Here is a 21,382-nt window from a genome sequence, read left to right on the forward strand (position 1 = left end):
CTGCCGTGGTCAACGTCGGAGGTTGAAGATGACATGTGGGACCCGTTGTCAGTGACTCAGCGTTCAAATGGATTTTTCTATTTTCATATTTGAATGAATAGTGTCTGTTTTTGTTATTTTTGTGTAGATTTATTTAGAGCTCCAAAAATTATGAAAATTTTTGAGTGACTTCTCTGTGAGGTATAGTATTTAAGAAAAATATGAAATAATGTTTTTTAGTAATTTTTAAATGTGATAAAAATTGCTCAATTTATTCATAAATGGATTTCCATGATTGTTCTAGGCTTATTTATTTATCCAAAAATTATGAAATTTGTTTTGCCACTTAGTTAACATGTAATGAACATGTACTAAAATTTTGAGCTCAATCAGAATAAGTTGATTTATTTCATAATGTTGAATTAAATAATTAATTCATAAAAGCAAATAGTAACCTTTAATGATTTAGGTTTTTGTTTGGACTTTTGGATTGAGTAATGACCTCGGATCATTTATTGTTAATGATCCTTGGTAGTTGATATATGTGTTACGAAAAAGATTTAGTTTGTTTGACTTGCAACTGTACCGCGAAGGAAAGTTGTATTCAAATTATTAATTTTGCATCCATCATCGAGCATCATATTTCGTATTCCGCATCATTTTAAACATGGCATTGTTATTACGTGTAGTGAACGAAGGTGAAAACGTGGTAGTTAATCAAGCTGTTGAAGAGGTTAATCCGTCTGTTGAGGTCGGATCGAATACTTGTGTAACGTCGCAGGAATCGGACTTTTCCGTCAACGAAGGCAAGCCCCGGATGCATTTAAACCCTACCTTGTGTTTTACAAATTGATTTCGCTTTTGCTTTCATATACTGCATTAAGTGATTAGGAGTTAAGTGAAAACCTAATTGATGCATGACCAACCTTGTTTTCCTTATCTACCTTGTTAATCGTTTTAATTCGTATATGGCTAGTTATGCTTAGTCATGCTTAGATAAATAAAGGTCGGGTGATTACATGTCACCTGCGAGTTTTAAATGGAACTTTGGTTACTTATGTTATCATGTGATATGGGAATATAGAGTAATAAATCTAGACCGGGCGAACTCGGTGTGTGTGAGCCATAAGACCTGGTAATGTCTTGTGAGTGGGTTCTTTCCGCCTGTGTCGATTAAGGCCCGTACCGTTGTTGAATTGCATGAGGTGAGAATTTGTAGTACTAACCACATACTCCGGTAAGCCTTAACTTGGTGATTCTATTATGAGAATGGCTACTCGCGCACTGGGAGTGGAGAGATGGTGGGAATAGCGTGTACCCTCGTGGCTAGAATGTGGCCGGATTTGAGGTGTACTGTATTCTCGGGTGGCGCGGACCCATTCTTGTTTTAGAGGATCTGAGGGTAGGTTGATATATGTGAGTCGGGGACCTACATATGTCGTGTGGTCTGGAATCCCCAGCTGGGTTTAATCGGTTCGAATCGTCGTTGCTCCTCGGTTATGGAGACTCAACTCACTGTTCATCATCGTAGTATTAATAACTGGAACTTGAGTAAGGTTTGAGAAAGTGTTGGATATGAAGTTTTATGATCTCATTACGGATCATGTCAGCTTTGTATATGATCTTATGAAGTTTTAAATGTTGACAAAAAGAATTTCGTTAAAGAGCTTTTACGCAAAAGAACTTTGATTATTGCTAAAGCCATACCTTGAATCCCTGAGCCTGCATTCTTGAGTTCTATCAATTTTTATTTCGGTTAAGTCTTGTTGAGTACTTTTGTACTCAGGGTTCGTTGACCCTTGTTGCAGGTGAGCCTCATGAGCAGGTCTATTTTGGACCGTGCTGCATGACGGTTGTTTGATCCGATGATGATAAGTAAATGCGTGGCCCTTGGGCAGGGCGTTTTATTTGTGTGTTTGTATTATGTTATAATGCCACTCCACTGCTACCGTTTGTATTATTAATCGAACTTAGTTTGAAAGGTTTGAAATAAATGTTTTGTAAACTAAGTTATTGTAAGACTTCCGCTATATTACTCTGATGTATCTATTTGAATAAACTGTTGTAATACTGCAATGACTCTGTAATGGGATCCTGCTCGGAAAACGTGAATGATTCGGGGTTCCACGGGGACACCCGACAGTCTTCTTAAGTTACTAGGAACATATGCATAGTCATTAGAGGTCGTTGGACAGTGACAGGTGCATGTGGGTCCTATAATTTAGGAGGTTCTACCACAGAATGGTATCAGAGCGATCATTACAAAGTCTTTGTTGTATTGTTTTACAAAAACTTCAAAATGATTTGGGACAAATATATATAACTTGTTAATTTGGTCCAAATTGCTTCCGACTTATCTTATTTCATTCTCTCCATTCCTTATTTGATTAAAAATGCTTTGTGTGGTGGAGTAGTAATCTTATTATGCCCTATATAATAACAACTATTGTTTATGTACCATAAGAGCTTTGATGTTTAGTAACGTAAGAATCGTTCATGCATCATGCATTAATGAAACACTGCACATATTCTAGTTATAATCATTCATATGAAGTTGAAATATAATGATGTTTAAAACTTCCTCCTTCCATTTAGGGAATGGCTATTACTTGTTATAGCTATTTTTGTCCCAACGAATTTGGTCATGTACCAATCTTTGCTGGTAAACCACTCTTTGATTGTCCTTGCTCATAAGTTCCACATCTTTGGGAATTTCTTGATGCACTTTAATTTTTCCCCATCTACTCAATGTTGAAACTTGGGACTAATCCTTGACTTCCCAAACCTATGCATGTGTCATGTCTTGGTCTCTCCTAATGCAACACATGCTAGTTCCTTGATCTTGCTAGCTTGACAAGTGTTACTTGTGAGTTACTTTAGTTGTGCCCTATGGTGGTGCCATGATCCATGATTTACGGTGCCACATCGAAACCTGGGGTCTCCTGTGGACTGCAGCCATAAGAAAATACTGCTGGGCGCTCGCTGGTATCGAGGTCTGCGGTCATGATTGTAACACCCAGACTTTTTAATTTTTGCAAGTTTCTAAATTTGGATAGAACTAAAGTAGACATATGACCAAATTTGTAGTTGGAGGAAAAAAACTATTTACAATTAAAACTCAATTCAACATAGGCTTCAATTTTTTTGTTGCATTCATCCCGTTTGCATCTTGGTTTTATGATGTGATAACTTTCAAAACACGTTTAGGAGTCGTTTCGTGTCTCTCGGGAATTTTTCTCGCTTTTCCGGGAATTAAATTCCTTTTTCCCACAGCTTAATCTTTTTATTGAAACCTTCCAATAACCTTTTCATGAGCTCCAAACTCCATATTTTGATCCATCATGTTCATAGCTACCTCCGGAATTTTTCTCAGAATTTTCTTTAATTTCTGTGATTTTTCGTGGCTTAAATATGATTTCAGGAATTTCCTGGAATTATTTTTAAACAGGAAATAAATCCCGAAATTAAGAAATTCCGAAACTTTTCCAAACCCTAGGACTATATATATGCCGGTGTTCCTCTCGACGCAAGGGTTCGAGAAGTACAACCCGTTTCTGCAGCCGCCACCCGTAGGCTCCTAGATCGGACGCCGAAGTTCGGAAGAGGCTAGGTTTCCGACGAACTTCCGGCGAGCTTTTCCGGGCAAACGATCACGTTCCGGCGACAACCACCACCACCCAGAGGTAGATCTCTTTGTTCTCTACACCGTGGTATATCCCAACGAACGAATTCATCACCGTTTGGCTGTTTCCCATCTCTTTTTCCTTTTCTCCGGCGAAGTTTCCATTGCAGGTCTCTGTTTTTGCTTCTTTGGCCGCCGCCGCAGTTCCCTGACCGACCAGCCAGCCTCCACGGCCGGCCCAGACCCCTCCCACAGCCGGCCGAGCGTGGCCCTAGCCCCCCACGGCCTCCCCTTCCCTCCCCTTTTCTTGTCTGTAGGCCGCACGAAAACAGTAACCCGCGAGTTACTGTAGCAGCGAGATTGAACCAGAGGAGGAAGAAGGATCGGATTGCAAATAAATATTTTCTGGTTTCGCGGATTAGTCCCTGATTTCTCTGCAGATTAGTCCCTGGTCTTCGGGAGGCCGTAACTTCTTCGTTTCAACTCCGTTTTTCGCGTTCTTTATATCCGCGCGATCGTAGAGACGAGTACTACTGTTTAGTATAGGTTTTATAAACTTTTAATGTGCTATGGTGTACTGTTATTTAATTGTTTTGTGGGCCCATGCTTGTTGTTTGTGCGCAGAAGGTGCCGACACCGTGAACTTCCAGGACCAGGAATTCGACACCTCTGATCCGAACCAGTTCGAAGGCAAGTGTCCTTGACCATACTTGCTCCTACTTTTGTTTTGATTTGAGTTAGTGTAGTTAGACCATTAGTTGCATGCTGAGTCATAATTTGAATCCTATGTTAGGGTTTACTAGAACTTGATGTTATCATCCTTGTAACCTGGGTTGGTTGGGTAGTTGTCTTGCTTAGCTTGCAGTCTTGGGTTGGAAATGTTATCATTTAATATTGATTAATGATTTATGCAACTTGGGTTGGTAATGTTTATAGCAACATGGTGAATAGGAATCCAGCAGGATGGTTGGTTTTGGTGGAGGCGTGTGCCAGATTTTGGGTAAATGTTTTCTGGTGGATTGTTGGAATTGGTGGAATGGATTGTGCTCGTTCCTGCTTGGATTCTAAGGATCGGTTCATGGACAAGTAACCCGGCTTAACAGCGCAACCTCGAGGGCTATATGGCTCTGGCCCTGGCCAAGTAATTAGTTTCCTCCAAGTTATGCTACATCGGGTCGGTTTGTGTGGCACAAGAGGGGGCTTCTGCAGTGGTGTTGGTACCCACTGTAGCGGTTAGGAACCTTAGTGAAGGTGTAAAACAGACTTGGAGGGATTTTGTAAAGGCCTTGTAGTGTGACCCCGCTGAGCACCTAGGTAGTGTGAAGCGTGATGGGGAAACATGACTCGTGGTGAAAGTGCGCAACCTCTGCAGAGTGTAAAACTGATATATCAGCCGTGCTCACGGTCAAGAGCGGCCTGGACTTCTTCTTGATTAGATGGCTCTGGTTTAGTTGGGAGGCTTGGATGGAATCCAAGTGTTGGTTTGCTTGGATGGAATCCAGGTGGGGTGCTCGGATGGGATCCGAGTGTTGGTTTCAATGGTTCTCTGAGGAGAAGGAAGATCTCACCTAGTTAAATAGGTGCTTAAGGTTTAAGGTAATAGGTGTGTTGCTTAAGTGCTGGTCTTAACCTCTGTAAGCCTGTCCTTGTTATAAGCCTCATATCATATTTTCCCACACTTGCGGAGTACATTTCGATGTACTCACCCTTCCTCTTTGTCCCCCTGCTACCCCACCCAGGCACTGGAGACGGTGAAGAGGAGTACATTGAAGACGGTGCCTTCGACCCTGATGACGTGTACTAGGCTGGTGCTGCCCCCGGTCGACATTCCTGTGAAGATGGAGTCCTTTCCACTAGAGTTAGAATAAAGTTTATGAAATTTTCTTTCAGACCCACGGGTCATTTTGTAATGAAGTTTAAGTTTTAAGTTTCGAACAATGCAGTGATACTATCATGATGTCGTTATATGTATGAATAATTGATCCTGGCATACATATGATGTGCACTCGATTTTGTCCTTAAAATTGGGTGTGACAGAGTGGTATCAGAGCTATTGTTGACCATAGGACGCTTAGCCTAGGTAGACATGATGGTTTTATAAAACTAGTTTGATAAAAAGTTTTCTCGTCCTCAATTTCTCTTACTTTCTTGATGCTCAATTTAAAAGTTTTGGTCCAAAATAGGCTCCTCCGTTCATAAGGTGCATCCTATGTGTGGAACGCTAGTCCGTTGTGTGATTTGGTGCATGTGCAAATGAATGATTTGGATCTTTGTAATGATTGTTGGTGTGTTGTTAGTCATAAGACTACAACGACATCATTTGTTTACCAGTTTTATTTTATAGTTAGTTGGGGTTTTCTTTCAATCCTATTCTCACTCTTGTCCATGATCATATCAGATGGTGAACACCAGGAGAGGCTGTGGCTCTGGAGGTAATGATCCGAACAACAACCCCCTAGGCAATGATCCCAACAACAACGCCCCAAACCCTCCACCGCCAGTTTATGATCCAGTTCAATTGGCGGCAATGCAAAATCAGATGATGCAGACCATGGCTCAGATGATGACTGCTCTGCAACAGATGGCTCAACCCAATCTTGCTCCACTACCTCCACCACCTCGCCAGGAAGACACTCTCAGGAGGTTCATGATGACTCAGCCTCCAATCTTCAAGCATGCTGTGGAGCCAATGGATGCAGATGATTGGCTCCAGACCATTGAGAGCAAGTTGGAGATTGCTCATTGTGTGGGTCATGATCGAGTTCTATATGCTGCTCATCAACTGCAAGGTCAGGCCAAAGATTGGTGGGCTACCTACACTGCTGCTCATCCCAATGCTCAAGCTATCACTTGGCAGGAGTTCTGTCAGAGTTTTCGTTCTCATTATGTGCCTTCTGGAGAAATCAAGGTGAAGCGCAAGGAGTTTCTAGAACTCAAGCAAGGCTCAATGTCAGTTCGTGAATATCTCACTAAGTTCACGCAGCTATCCCGTTATGCCACCAGCGATGTCGACACTAATGACAAGAAGCAAGACTGTTTTAGAGATGGTTTGAACCCTGGGATTCGCTATGCTCTATCCTCCAATGAGTATGACACCTTCCAGAAGTTGGTTGACAAGGCCTTTACTGTTGAGAGAGAAAGGAAAGTTCTTGAGGCTGATCGCAAGAGGAAGATGGCTTTTCAGGGTCAGTCTTCTAGTAGTAACACTCGCCCCCGCTTCAACCAACCTAGCCAAGTTGTGCGCCAGGGAGGTCAGTATCAACAGCAGCAACAGCAGCGAAACTTCAACCAGGGATCTAGCCAATACAAGCAGCAGACATCAACTCAGCAGCAGCAACGCCAGATGGTTCAGACCCAGCAGCAGAACCGCTCAACTCAAGGGACTAGCAACATTGGTCCTTGTTTTAAATGTCATCAGATGGGGCATCTTGCCAATCGGTGCCCGTTGAAGCAGCAAGACCAACCAACAGCTCAGAATGGGAACCAAAATCGTAATGGTGGACAACCTCAGCAGCAAGCTCAACAGAATTACAGTCAGGGCAAGGTTAACTATATCGCTATGGAATCAGCTCAGCAAGCCCCGGATGTTCTAATTGGTATGTTCTCTATCAACTCCAACCCTGTTACCGTATTGTTTGATTCTGGAGCTTCACATTCATTTATATCAACACGATGCGTAGCACGATACAACATGCCTATGCTTTTGATGAAAAACAATTTATTAGTTGCTTCTCCTGGAGGAGAAATGATATCAAGGCATGTATGCCCAAGACTAAGTATAAACATAAGGGGGGTAGAGTTTCTTTCCAACCTCATTGTTCTAGACTCCAAGGGAATTGATGTAATTCTGGGAATGAATTGGTTAACCAAGTACCAAGGGGTGATTGATTGTGCTCAGAGATTGATCAAGATGAAGCACACAGATGGAACTGAGGTTGAATATCAAGCATGGTCAGAACCAATCGATGAAGTCAAACTCAACCAAGCCAACGCAGTTGTGGATATTCGAGTGGTCCAGGAGTATCCAGATGTCTTCCCTGAGGATCTACCAGGTATGCCACCAGATCGTGAAATTGAGTTTGTTATTGAGTTAGTCCCAGGAACTAGCACCTATTTATAAAAGACCATATAGAATGGATGCAAATCAATTAGCTGAGTTAAAAGATCAAATCCAAGATCTCTTAGATAAAGGGTATATACGTCCTAGTACATCTCCATGGGGAGCCCCTGTTATCTTTGTTCCAAAGAAAGATGGGGGTACACGAATGTGTGTTGATTACCGTGCATTAAATGAAGTTACAATCAAGAACAAGTATCCTCTCCCTCGCATTGAAGATTTATTTGACCAATTGAAGGGTGCATGTGTGTTCTCTAAAATTGACTTGAGATCAGGGTACCATCAGTTAAAGATTCGAGCATCAGATATTCCTAAAACAGCTTTTGTTTCTCGTTATGGGTTATATGAGTACACAGTAATGTCTTTTGGGTTAACAAATGCTCCAGCATACTTTATGTATCTTATGAACAAGGTCTTCATGGACTACTTGGACAAGTTTGTTGTGGTGTTTATTGATGACATTTTGGTATTCTCTAGAAATGAGGAAGAGCACGAAGAACATTTAAGATTGGTGTTGCAGAGGCTGAGAGAGAATCAACTATATGCAAAGCTTAGCAAATGTGAGTTTTGGTTGAAGGAGGTCTCCTTTTTGGGTCATGTCATCTCAGAAGGAGGAGTGTCAGTTGATCCAGGTAAAGTGAGGGATGTTCTAGAATGGGAAGCGCCCCAAAATGTTAGTGAAATTAGAAGCTTCTTGGGAATGGCTGGATATTATCGGCGTTTTATTGAAGGGTTCTCAAAGATAGCAAGGCCTATGACCAAGTTGTTGGAGAAAGGATCAAGGTTTGTGTGGACAGCAGAATGTCAGGCCAGTTTTGATGAACTGAAGAAGAGATTAACTTCTGCTCCAGTCTTAATCATGCCAGATGTTCAGAAAAGTTTCTCTGTTTATTGTGATGCTTCGCGACAAGGTCTAGGTTGTGTTTTGATGCAAGAAGGTCATGTAGTAGCTTATGCCTCGAGACAGCTTAGAAAGCATGAAGTGAATTATCCAACTCATGATTTAGAGTTAGCGGCAGTAGTTCATGCTCTAAAGATCTGGAGACATTATTTGATTGGGAAGAAGACTGAAATCTACACAGATCATAAGAGCTTAAAGTATATTTTCACTCAGCAAGACTTGAATCTTCGACAACGTAGATGGTTAGAACTGATAAAGGATTATGACTTGAATATCAACTATCATCCAGGCAAAGCCAATGTGGTTGCAGATGCATTAAGTCGGAAGAGCTATTGCAATGTGTTGGAGTTACAGGAACAACGACCTGAGTTGTATGAAGAGTTTGCTAAACTCAACTTAGGCTTTGTATCCAACACTGAAGTGATTGCCATGGAAGTAGAGTCTACATTGGAACAAGATATCCGCAAGGGTCAGTTGACAGATGAGAAGATCATAGCGATCAAGGGATTGATTAAAGAGGACAAAGCCCCAGGATTCACAGAAGATGAACAAGGTGTGTTATGGTTTAAAGGAAGGATTTGTGTCCCCAACATAAAGTCAATCAAGGAGTTAATTCTGAGGGAAGCACATGATTCAGCATACTCTCTACACCCTGGTAGTACAAAGATGTATAATGATCTCAAGCAGCAATTTTGGTGGTACGGCATGAAACGAGAGGTAGCTGAGTATGTGGCGTTATGTGATACTTGTCAACGAATCAAGGCTGAACATCAAAGACCCGCAGGTTTGCTACAACCATTGAAAGTTCCAGAGTGGAAATGGGAAGAAATAAGTATGGATTTTATAGTTGGCTTACCTCGTACACAGTCGGGTTATGATTCTATATGGGTAATAGTGGATAGGTTGACAAAGGTGGCTCATTTCATCCCAGTCAAGGAGTCATATCGAGGAGCTCAACTTGCAGAGTTGTATATGTCGCGGATTGTGTGTTTGCATGGTGTGCCCAAGATCATGGTGTCAGACAGAGGTACACAGTTCACGTCACGGTTTTGGAAACAACTGCATGAATCAATGGATACTCGATTGAATTTTAGTTCAGCATATCATCCACAGACGGATGGTCAGACAGAGAGAGTCAATCAAATTCTAGAGGATATGCTGAGAGCTTGTGCCTTACAGAATAGCAAAAGTTGGGATAAACATCTACCTTATGCAGAATTCTCCTACAATAATAGTTATCAAGCAAGTCTTAAAATGGCACCATTTGAAGCCTTATATGGGAAAAAGTGCAGAACTCCTTTGTTTTGGAACCAAGTTGGGGAAAGAAAGGTATTTGGTCCAGATGTTATAAAAGAAGCCGAGGAACAAGTAAAAGAAATCCGAAACAACTTAAAGGACTAGCTCAGTCTAGACAAAAAAGTTATGCAGATAAAAGACGACGAGAGTTGACTTTTGAAGTGGGAGATTTTGTATATCTTAAGGTGTCACCGTTTAGAGGCCTCAAACGATTCAATGTTAGAGGAAAGCTTGCACCAAGGTATATCGGTCCGTTCAAGGTGATTGGTAGGAAAGGAGTGGTAGCCTATCAGCTAGAACTGCCTTCACAACTTTCAGGGATACATGATGTGTTCCATGTATCACAATTAAAGAAGTGCTTAAGAGCCCCTGAAGAACAGTTGCCTCTTGATGAACTTAATATAAGAGATGATTTGTCTTTCTCAGAACCTATCAGAATTCTGGAAACCTCAGAAAGAGTTACTCGGAACAAAAGAGTCAAAATATGCAAAGTTCAGTGGAAGCATTATTCAGAGGAAGAAGCCACTTGGGAAAGAGAGGATGATTTGAAGACAGAGTTCCCTCATCTCTTTGACAACCTTTCTGAATCTCGAGGGCGAGATTCATCTTAAGGGGGGTAGGTTTGTAACACCCAGACTTTTTAATTTTTGCAAGTTTCTAAATTTGGATAGAACTAAAGTAGACATATGACCAAATTTGTAGTTGGAGGAAAAAACTATTTACAATTAAAACTCAATTCAACATAGGCTTCAATTTTTTTGTTGCATTCATCCCGTTTGCATCTTGGTTTTATGATGTGATAACTTTCAAAACACGTTTAGGAGTCGTTTCGTGTCTCTCGGGAATTTTTCTCGCTTTTCCGGGAATTAAATTCCTTTTTCCCACAGCTTAATCTTTTTATTGAAACCTTCCAATAACCTTTTCATGAGCTCCAAACTCCATATTTTGATCCATCATGTTCATAGCTACCTCCGGAATTTTTCTCAGAATTTTCTTTAATTTCTGTGATTTTTCGTGGCTTAAATATGATTTCAGGAATTTCCTGGAATTATTTTTAAACAGGAAATAAATCCCGAAATTAAGAAATTCCGAAACTTTTCCAAACCCTAGGACTATATATATGCCGGTGTTCCTCTCGACGCAAGGGTTCGAGAAGTACAACCCGTTTCTGCAGCCGCCACCCGTAGGCTCCTAGATCGGACGCCGAAGTTCGGAAGAGGCTAGGTTTCCGACGAACTTCCGGCGAGCTTTTCCGGGCAAACGATCACGTTCCGGCGACAACCACCACCACCCAGAGGTAGATCTCTTTGTTCTCTACACCGTGGTATATCCCAACGAACGAATTCATCACCGTTTGGCTGTTTCCCATCTCTTTTTCCTTTTCTCCGGCGAAGTTTCCATTGCAGGTCTCTGTTTTTGCTTCTTTGGCCGCCGCCGCAGTTCCCTGACCGACCAGCCAGCCTCCACGGCCGGCCCAGACCCCTCCCACAGCCGGCCGAGCGTGGCCCTAGCCCCCCACGGCCTCCCCTTCCCTCCCCTTTTCTTGTCTGTAGGCCGCACGAAAACAGTAACCCGCGAGTTACTGTAGCAGCGAGATTGAACCAGAGGAGGAAGAAGGATCGGATTGCAAATAAATATTTTCTGGTTTCGCGGATTAGTCCCTGATTTCTCTGCAGATTAGTCCCTTGGTCTTCGGGAGGCCGTAACTTCTTCGTTTCAACTCCGTTTTTCGCGTTCTTTATATCCGCGCGATCGTAGAGACGAGTACTACTGTTTAGTATAGGTTTTATAAACTTTTAATGTGCTATGGTGTACTGTTATTTAATTGTTTTGTGGGCCCATGCTTGTTGTTTGTGCGCAGAAGGTGCCGACACCGTGAACTTCCTAGGACCAGGAATTCGACACCTCTGATCCGAACCAGTTCGAAGGCAAGTGTCCTTGACCATACTTGCTCCTACTTTTGTTTTGATTTGAGTTAGTGTAGTTAGACCATTAGTTGCATGCTGAGTCATAATTTGAATCCTATGTTAGGGTTTACTAGAACTTGATGTTATCATCCTTGTAACCTGGGTTGGTTGGGTAGTTGTCTTGCTTAGCTTGCAGTCTTGGGTTGGAAATGTTATCATTTAATATTGATTAATGATTTATGCAACTTGGGTTGGTAATGTTTATAGCAACATGGTGAATAGGAATCCAGCAGGATGGTTGGTTTTGGTGGAGGCGTGTGCCAGATTTTGGGTAAATGTTTTCTGGTGGATTGTTGGAATTGGTGGAATGGATTGTGCTCGTTCCTGCTTGGATTCTAAGGATCGGTTCATGGACAAGTAACCCGGCTTAACAGCGCAACCTCGAGGGCTATATGGCTCTGGCCCTGGCCAAGTAATTAGTTTCCTCCAAGTTATGCTACATCGGGTCGGTTTGTGTGGCACAAGAGGGGGCTTCTGCAGTGGTGTTGGTACCCACTGTAGCGGTTAGGAACCTTAGTGAAGGTGTAAAACAGACTTGGAGGGATTTTGTAAAGGCCTTGTAGTGTGACCCCGCTGAGCACCTAGGTAGTGTGAAGCGTGATGGGGAAACATGACTCGTGGTGAAAGTGCGCAACCTCTGCAGAGTGTAAAACTGATATATCAGCCGTGCTCACGGTCAAGAGCGGCCTGGACTTCTTCTTGATTAGATGGCTCTGGTTTAGTTGGGAGGCTTGGATGGAATCCAAGTGTTGGTTTGCTTGGATGGAATCCAGGTGGGGTGCTCGGATGGGATCCGAGTGTTGGTTTCAATGGTTCTCTGAGGAGAAGGAAGATCTCACCTAGTTAAATAGGTACTTAAGGTTTAAGGTAATAGGTGTGTTGCTTAAGTGCTGGTCTTAACCTCTGTAAGCCTGTCCTTGTTATAAGCCTCATATCATATTTTCCCACACTTGCGGAGTACATTTCGATGTACTCACCCTTCCTCTTTGTCCCCCTGCTACCCCACCCAGGCACTAGAGACGGTGAAGAGGAGTACATTGAAGACGGTGCCTTCAACCCTGATGACGTGTACTAGGCTGGTGCTGCCCCCGGTCGACTTTCCTGTGAAGATGGAGTCCTTTCCACTAGAGTTAGAATAAAGTTTATGAAATTTTCTTTCAGACCCACGGGTCATTTTGTAATGAAGTTTAAGTTTTAAGTTTCGAACAATGCAGTGATACTATCATGATGTCGTTATATGTATGAATAATTGATCCTGGCATACATATGATGTGCACTCGATTTTGTCCTTAAAATTGGGTGTGACAATGATCCATTATAGCTCCACAATTAATGTGATTCACTCATCTTGGAACTCTCATTTGGAATTCATGTTCCATCATTCCATTGAAGTTACTAAATCCTTTGTCCCTTCCAACTGTCTTTTGATCTCATTTGTAATCTCACAACCAACCTTTATTGTTTTGTGAACAATTTGCAAGTTAATGTGTTTGACACCTTTCCTTTTCCACTACTCAACCCAACGCTTTTCGCACTTTGTAAATCTCGGGACGAGATTTCTTTAAGGGGGAAGGATTGTAACATCCCTGATGTTATAAAGTACTTAAAAGGTGATCATGTCATCATTATGCATAATCATCATGTATCAACTCATGAATGCATTTCATGTTTAATTTATAGCATGTAAATGTTGTTATGAAGTGTGTTATATGTTACATGAAATAATAGTGATTAAGAAACTTTGTGAATTTTAATGTGGGAATCTATTAAACAATTCAAATTCTTCCTTAATAAAAGTTTAATAATTTTTGTTGCAATGCTTGGTGTGAATATTGTTTTATGATATGTGTTGACTTGTATGGTTGAATCAATTTCAAAACAATTGTGTTGAATTGGATTTTCGAAAACCCGAATTTTCAGCATTTAAGTTTGACCCCGGAAAACCTAATTCAAAATCTAAGCACATTTTGGGGTTGAGCCTAAAAGCAAAAGTTTAGAGTTTGTCATGAGGTACAAAGTTTGTTTTTGGAGTTTTCAAAGTTGTTTTATGAAATTTGAAGTAATTTGAAAAGGCGTGATTCTTTAAATATTCCCTTTTTGAATTTAAACTTGCATTTTAAAATGTAGACCGAATTTGGGAATGGTTATAAAAGAAAAGTTGTAGAACTTTAAATTTTCAGCAACTTTTGTTTTTGGAGATTTTTGAGTTGTTATGAAAATTTGGGAGTAATTTGTGAATTTTGGCGAATGGCAAACTTGTAATTTCGATGAACAGTACTCACCGCTCACGCTACACCGGCGGTGACCTTCGGTTTGCTTCCAGGCGCGGTCGTGGCCGTCTTTGGCGTCGCGCTAGCGCGGTGAAGGCCATAGCGCAGCTTCCTTGCGCTTCGGAGCTGCTCTATTTAGCCTAGGCCGTCGCCGTTGGCCCCGTTCTCTTGCTCTGTTTTTCCGACGCCACCGCCATAGCTCCGGCGAGCCCGCACCGTCTCCCTAGTGCTGTGGTCGTCTTGGTAAAGGCTGTTCCAGTTCCATCTTTCTCTTGCGCATCCACCCAGCCAACTGTGGTTGGCTGATTTCGCTGGGAACTCGCTGACCACGCTCTTCTTCCTCGCGGCCAACAGAGTCCCCGTCGAGCGAGCGCTGTCGTGGCCAGTACTCTACGGTGAGCTTCTGATCTCGGGAAGCATTGTTTCAGCTTCTCCGTGATGCCGTGGTGCTTAATATCTTGTTGATTGCTCGTTTTGTCCACCATAGCCACTGGAACACCACCGTCGCCATTGCTCGCACCGCCGTGATCGCTGTAAACGCCGCCCCGCTTCACCGTTGCTTCTCCGGCCTTAATTCTTGCTTGAACGTGTTCGTGGTGAGCTACTGGACCTTCCCATGCCCTCTATTTCCCCGTTTTCAGCTTCGTTTCGCCGGCGTAGCACTGCCGTGCCACCGCATCCGCCATAGCCGACGTTGAGCTAGCATAGGACCGTTATCAGATCAAGTAGGGACGTCAATAGATGCGCCTAGTCTTGGTGAACGTTTTGGTACCTTGGCCATCGCCATTGGACTCACCGTCGGTGAGTTATCTCCGGTCAGAGCCGTCGCTGCCGTGGTCAACGTCGGAGGTTGAAGATGACATGTGGGACCCGTTGTCAGTGACTCAGCGTTCAAATGGATTTTTCTATTTTCAGATTTGAATGAATAGTGTCTGTTTTTGTTATTTTTGTGTAGATTTATTTAGAGCTCCAAAAATTATGAAAATTTTTGAGTGACTTCTCTGTGAGGTATAGTATTTAAGAAAAATATGAAATAATGTTTTTTAGTAATTTTTAAATGTGATAAAAATTGCTCAATTTATTCATAAATGGATTTCCATGATTGTTCTAGGCTTATTTATTTATCCAAAAATTATGAAATTTGTTTTGCCACTTAGTTAACATGTAATGAACATGTACTAAAATTTTGAGCTCAATTAGAATAAGTTGATTTATTTCATAATGTTGAATTAAATAATTAATTCATAAAAGCAAATAGTAACCTTTAATGATTTAGGTTTTTGTTTGGACTTTTGGATTGAGTAATGACCTCGGATCATTTGTTGTTAATGATCCTTGGTAGTTGATATATGTGTTACGAAAAAGATTTAGTTTGTTTGACTTGCAACGGTACCGCGAAGGAAAGTTGTATTCAAATTATTAATTTTGCATCCATCATCGAGCATCATATTTCGTATTCCGCATCATGTTAAACATGGCATTGTTATTACGTGTAGTGAACGAAGGTGAAAACGTGGTAGTTAATCAAGCTGTTGAAGAGGTTAATCCATCTGTTAAGGTCGGATCGAATACTTGTGTAACGTCGCAGGAATCGGACTTTTCCGTCAACGAAGGCAAGCCCCGGATGCATTTAAACCCTACCTTGTGTTTTACAAATTGATTTCGCTTTTGCTTTCATATACTGCATTAAGTGATTAGGAGTTAAGTGAAAACCTAATTGATGCATGACCAACCTTGTTTTCCTTATCTACCTTGTTAATCGTTTTAATTCGTATATGGCTAATTATGCTTAGTCATGCTTAGATAAATAAAGGTTGGGTGATTACATGTCACCTGCGAGTTTTAAATGGAACTTTGGTTACTTATGTTATCATGTGATATGGGAATATGGAGTAATAAATCTAGACCGGGCGGACTCGGTGTGTGTGAGCCATAAGACCTGGTAATGTCTTGTGAGTGGGTTCTTTCCGCCTGTGTCGATTAAGGCCCGTACCGTTGTTGAATTGCATGAGGTGAGAATTTGTAGTACTAACCACATACTCCGGTAAGCCTTAACTTGGCGATTCTATTATGAGAATGGCTACTCGCGCACTGGGAGTGGAGAGATGGTGAGAATAGCGTGTACCCTCGTGGCTAGAATGTGGCCGGATTTGAGGTGTACTATATTCTCGGGTGGCGCGGACCCATTCTTGTTTTAGAGGATCTGAGGGTAGGTTGATATATGTGAGTCGGGGACCTGCATATGTCGTGTGGTCTGGAATCCCTAGCTGGTTTTAATCGGTTCAAATCGTCGTTGCTCCTCGGTTATGGAGACTCAACTCACTGTTCATCATCGTAGTATTAATAACTGGAACTTGAGTAAGGTTTGAGAAAGTGTTGGCTATGAAGTTTTATGATCTCATTATGGATCATGTCAGCTTTGTATATGATCTTATGAAGTTTTAAATGTTGACAAAAAGAATTTTGTTAAAGAGCTTTTACGCAAAAGAACTTTGATTATTGCTAAAGCCATACCTTGAATCCCTGAGCCTGCATTCTTGAGTTCTATCAATTTTTATTTCGGTTAAGTCTTATTGAGTACTTTTGTACTCAGGGTTCATTGACCCTTGTTGCAGGTGAGCCTCATGAGCAGGTCTATTTTGGACCGTGCTGCATGACGGTTGTTTGATCCGATGATGATAAGTAAATGCGTGGCCCTTGGGCAGGGCGTTTTATTTGTGTGTTTGTATTATGTTATAATGCCACTCCATTGCTACCGTTTGTATTATTAATTGAACTTAGTTTGAAAGGTTTGAAATAACTGTTTTGTAAACTAAGTTATTGTAAGACTTCCGCTATATTACTCTGATGTATCTATTTGAATAAACTGTTGTAATACTGCAATGACTCTGTAATGGGATCCTGCTCGAAAAACATGGATGATTCGGGGTTCCACGGGGACACCCGACAGTCTTCTTAAGTTACTAGGAACATATGCATAGTCGTCAGAGGTCATTGGACAGTGACAGGTGCATGTGGGTCCTATAATTTAGGAGGTTCTGCCACAGTATTGGATATGAAGAGAAGAAGTGTAGAGTTACGGCTTCCTTCTTCTGAGGATAGGATGTCTCTCATCATACCCTTAGAACCAGTCTTACCTGTTGCTGCCCATGCTGAAGCCGTTCCTGATCTTACCTCCATTCCAGTAGTATGTGAGTTCCCAGATGTTTTCCCTGAAGATCTTCCTAGATTGCCACCAGACCATGAGTTAGAATTCTCCATTGAGCTTGAGCCTGGTACTGCTCCTATTTTTAGACATCCATACCACATGGCTCCGAGAGAACTAGCAGAAATGAAGAAGCAACTAGAAGAGTTGATGGACAAAGGTTTTATCCACCCAAGTTCTTCACCATGGGGTTGCCCGGCTATTTTCATGAAGAAGGAGGATGGTACTCTGTGGATGTGTGTGGATTACCGCCCCCTCAATGCGGTAATAGTTAAGAACAAGTATCCTTTGCCCCACATAGATACTTTGTTTGATCAATTAGCTGGTGCCATGGTGTTCTTGAAGATAGATCTCTGATCGGGCTACCATCAGATCAAGATCAGGCCACAGGATATACCAAGGACAGCTTTCTCTACTAGGTATGGGCTGTATGAGTACCTAGTGATGTCTTTTGGTCTCACCAATGCCCCGATCTTCTTCATGTACCTGATGAACTCAGTTTTCATGCTGGAGTTGGATAAGTTTGTGGTAGTTTTCATTGATGACATCTTGATCTATTCCAAGAATGATGAAGAGCATGCCTGTCACCTCTAGATAGTACTGACTCAACTAAGGGAGCACCAGCTGTATGCTAAATTCAGCAAGTGCGAGTTTTAGTTAGATCGAGTGCAGTTTTTGGGGCATGTGTTTACACCTGAGGGCGTTTCTATAGATCCTAGCAAGGTGCAAGATGTATTAGATTGGAAGTCTCCTATGTCTATGCACCAGATCCGTTAGTTCCTTGGGCTAGCTGGATACTATTGGCGTTTCATCTCGGATTTCTCCAAGATAGCCCAGCCCATGACCAAGCTGCTCTAGAAAGAAGCTAAGTTTGATTGGAGTCTAGCTTGTGAAGAAGCTTTTCAGTCCCTAAAGACTTTTCTGACCACTGCTCCTGTGTTGGCCCAACCAGATATTGAGAGGCCCTTTGATGTTTACTGTGATGCCTTGAAGACGGGATTGGGATGTGTGCTTATGCAAGATGGGCATGTGATAGCTTATGCTTCACGCCAACTGAAGAAGCACGAGGTGAACTACCCCACCCATGATTTAGAGCTAGCTGTTGTAGTTCACTCTCTGAAGATTTGGAGGCATTATTTGTTGGGCAACAAAGTGCATATCTTCACTGACCACAAGAGCCTTAAGTATATTCTCACTCAGTCTGAGTTGAACATGAGGCAAAGGAGATGGTTAGAGTTGATCAAGGATTATGATTTGGAAGTCCACTATCATCTAGAAAAAGCCAATGTGGTGGCCGATGCTTTGAGTTGTAAGTCGCATCAGGTTGAGGAAATACCCTTGTCACTCCACCACACTGAGGTGCTAGCTCAGATTGCATTAACCTCAGAATTGCTGGAGCAAATTATTTGGGAGCAGAAGGAAGACCTCGAAGAGATTCCTCACATTAAGAAGTTGCTAGCAGAAGGGCGTGGACCTCATTTTAGCATTGATGAGCAGGGGGTCGTAAGATACAAGGATAGACTAGTGGTTACATCCAATGAAGAGCTGAAAAGAAAGATTTTACAAGAAGCCCATCATTCCAAGCTGTCTATCCACCCTGGTAGCAACAAGATGTACCATGATCTGCGCCAACTATACTGGTGGTCCAACATGAAGCAAGATATCACCCAGTTCATTGTAGAGTGTGACACTTGTGGTAGAGTCAAGGCAGATCATATGCGTACTCCTAGATATCTACAGCCTTTGCCCATTCCTATTTGGAAATGGGAGGATATTTCCTTGGATTTCATTGTGGGTTTACCCCGCACCTCCATGGGCTTTGATTCTATTTGGGTCATTGTGGACCGACTTACCAAGTCTGCCCACTTCCTTTTGGTGGATACTAGATACACCACCAAGAAGTATGCGGAGTTATACTTTGATCGGATTGTGACCCTACATGGAGTTCCTCTCACCATCATCTCTGATAGAGGGTCAGTTTTTGTCTCTCGTTTCTAGGAGAAACTCCAGGAATGTTTGGGTACTCATCTTCTCAGAAGCTCGACATACCACCCACAAACTGATGGTCAAACTAAAAGGGTGAACCAGGTGCTCGAGGATATGCTGTGGGCTTGCACCATCTCTTTTCCTGAGAAGTGGGATCATTGTTTGAAGCTGGCAGAATTTTCTTATAATAACAGCTACCAAGAGAGTATCCGCATGGCACCATTTGAAGCTTTATATGGGCAGAAGTGTAGGACACCACTAAACTGGGTGGAAGTAGGAGACCGTGGGTACTTCAGGCCTGATTTCATAAAGGAGGCTCGAGAGAAAGTAAATATAATTCATGAGCACTTGAAGGCAGCTCAGAGTTGGCAGAAGGCTTACGCAGACAAGCGGAGAAGGCCTTTGGAATTTGTAGCTGGGGATTATGTGTATCTCAAGGTATCTCCTATGAGAGGGGTACATCGGTTTGGTGTCCATGGCAAGTTAGCCCCTCGGTATGTGGGTCCATACAAGGTGTTGCAACAGTGTGGCCCCATTGCTTATCGTCTCCAACTCCCTAAAATTCTCTCGGCAGTTCACAATGTATTTCACGTCTCGCAATTGAAGAAATGCCTATGAGTTCCTGAAGAATCTATGGAAATAGAAGGACTTCCGCTCCAACCTGATTTGTCTTATGTGGAGCATCCTATAAAACTCTTGGATGTGAAGGAGAGAGTGACCAGGAACAGAGTGATAAAATTTTACAAGGTGCAATGGCAAAATCATTCAGAAGATGAAGCAACCTAGGAGCAAGAGAGCTACATATTAAAGAATTACCCCCATCTTCTCTCTAGGTCGGATAGTTAGTTATTGCGCCAAATGTACTCCCTACCTCTTTCTCACACTAGGCACATGAAATCTCGGGTCGAGATTTTGTTTTAAGGGGGTAGATTTGTAACACCCCAGTGTTACATTGTAATGTTTTGCTTAAACATTTTGTAAGCATCTGAATTATATGCATAGGTGTATGACATAATGTATAACTCAATGTTCGGCACTTGAAACATTCATACGAAACATGAGTCCATGGTTACGTTTTGTATAATACTGCGTAATCGCATTGTTCTAGAAACTAAAAGGGCTAAAGAATGTTTGGCTAACGACGATAACATAGGTGTGGTTGGACAAGGATAGCTGGCTAGTACCTCGAGTAGGCTGGGTTTGGAGTCCGACGTGGAATCGTTCGTTTCAATGTCATTCGCATAAGTTTTGTAAGTGGCTGACGATGCTACTTTTGGTGAGCTCTGTGGAACGACCGGCTTAAGCAGTAGGACGATATCTTGGCTCCATTAGATAGCTTAATGTACCCTATTGTGCATCGAATAGTTAGTTCGGCTTTTGGAGCGTCGTGTACAAGTTTTCTGCTTGCTTTAAAAAGCATGCATGTCACTGGAAATGACACTGGGCGCGGTCACCGTTGGCCTAGCATGCTGCTGGCATTGCCAGCGCTCTGCCGTGCTGGCCGTGTTCGCACGCGCATCGTGTCCACCATCCCACCGGCCACGCGCACGACTCTAGCATCACGCACCAAGGCTGCCTGCCACCACGCTGTCAGTGACCCCAGCCACTGTCGGCCTCAGCCACGCTGCTGCTCGCCGACCAAACTGTTGCGCCATGCCTTGCTCTACACTATTGTGGGGGTATTAACCCCTATACCCTTACGGCTAGGCTTGGGCCGGCCTGGATCAGAGGGTCCGGTCCACCAAAAGATAACGTGCGGCCCGGTCAACCTGTTCGGAGTCCCGCGCAAGGAGTCAAGACAGATTTGGCGATCAAGCAAGATCCTGGTCGGTTAGAGTAGGAATCCTTATCCGGCCACCTATGGTAATTGTAACTGGCTAGGATTAGTTTCCAGATCTGTAACCCCGCCCCCTGGACTATATAAGGCGGGCAGGGGACCCCTCTAAAAAACATCTCTCATTGACATACAGCAATACAATCAGACGTAGGACATAGGTATTACGCCTTCTTGGCGACCGAACCAGAATAAAACCTCATGT

The 21,382-nt window shown here is 42.6% G+C and overlaps 1 protein-coding gene and 1 long non-coding RNA gene across 2 annotated transcripts in view; one reads left to right on the top strand and one right to left on the bottom strand.

The window, feature by feature from the left end:
• LOC136511759 (dolichol-phosphate mannose synthase subunit 2-like) overlaps positions 1 to 21,382 on the bottom strand; it is a 178,194-nt gene that overhangs the window by 137,266 nt on the left and 19,546 nt on the right. The window lies entirely within an intron of this gene.
• LOC136512075 (uncharacterized) lies at positions 3,527 to 12,965 on the top strand. The gene is made up of 3 exons (XR_010772973.1): positions 3,527 to 3,662; positions 4,226 to 4,291; positions 12,893 to 12,965. It is a non-coding gene; the product is annotated as an uncharacterized lncRNA (long non-coding RNA).

This window comes from Miscanthus floridulus, chromosome 16 (assembly GCF_019320115.1).
Source record: "Miscanthus floridulus cultivar M001 chromosome 16, ASM1932011v1, whole genome shotgun sequence".
In the NCBI taxonomy this organism is placed as follows: domain Eukaryota; kingdom Viridiplantae; phylum Streptophyta; class Magnoliopsida; order Poales; family Poaceae; genus Miscanthus; species Miscanthus floridulus.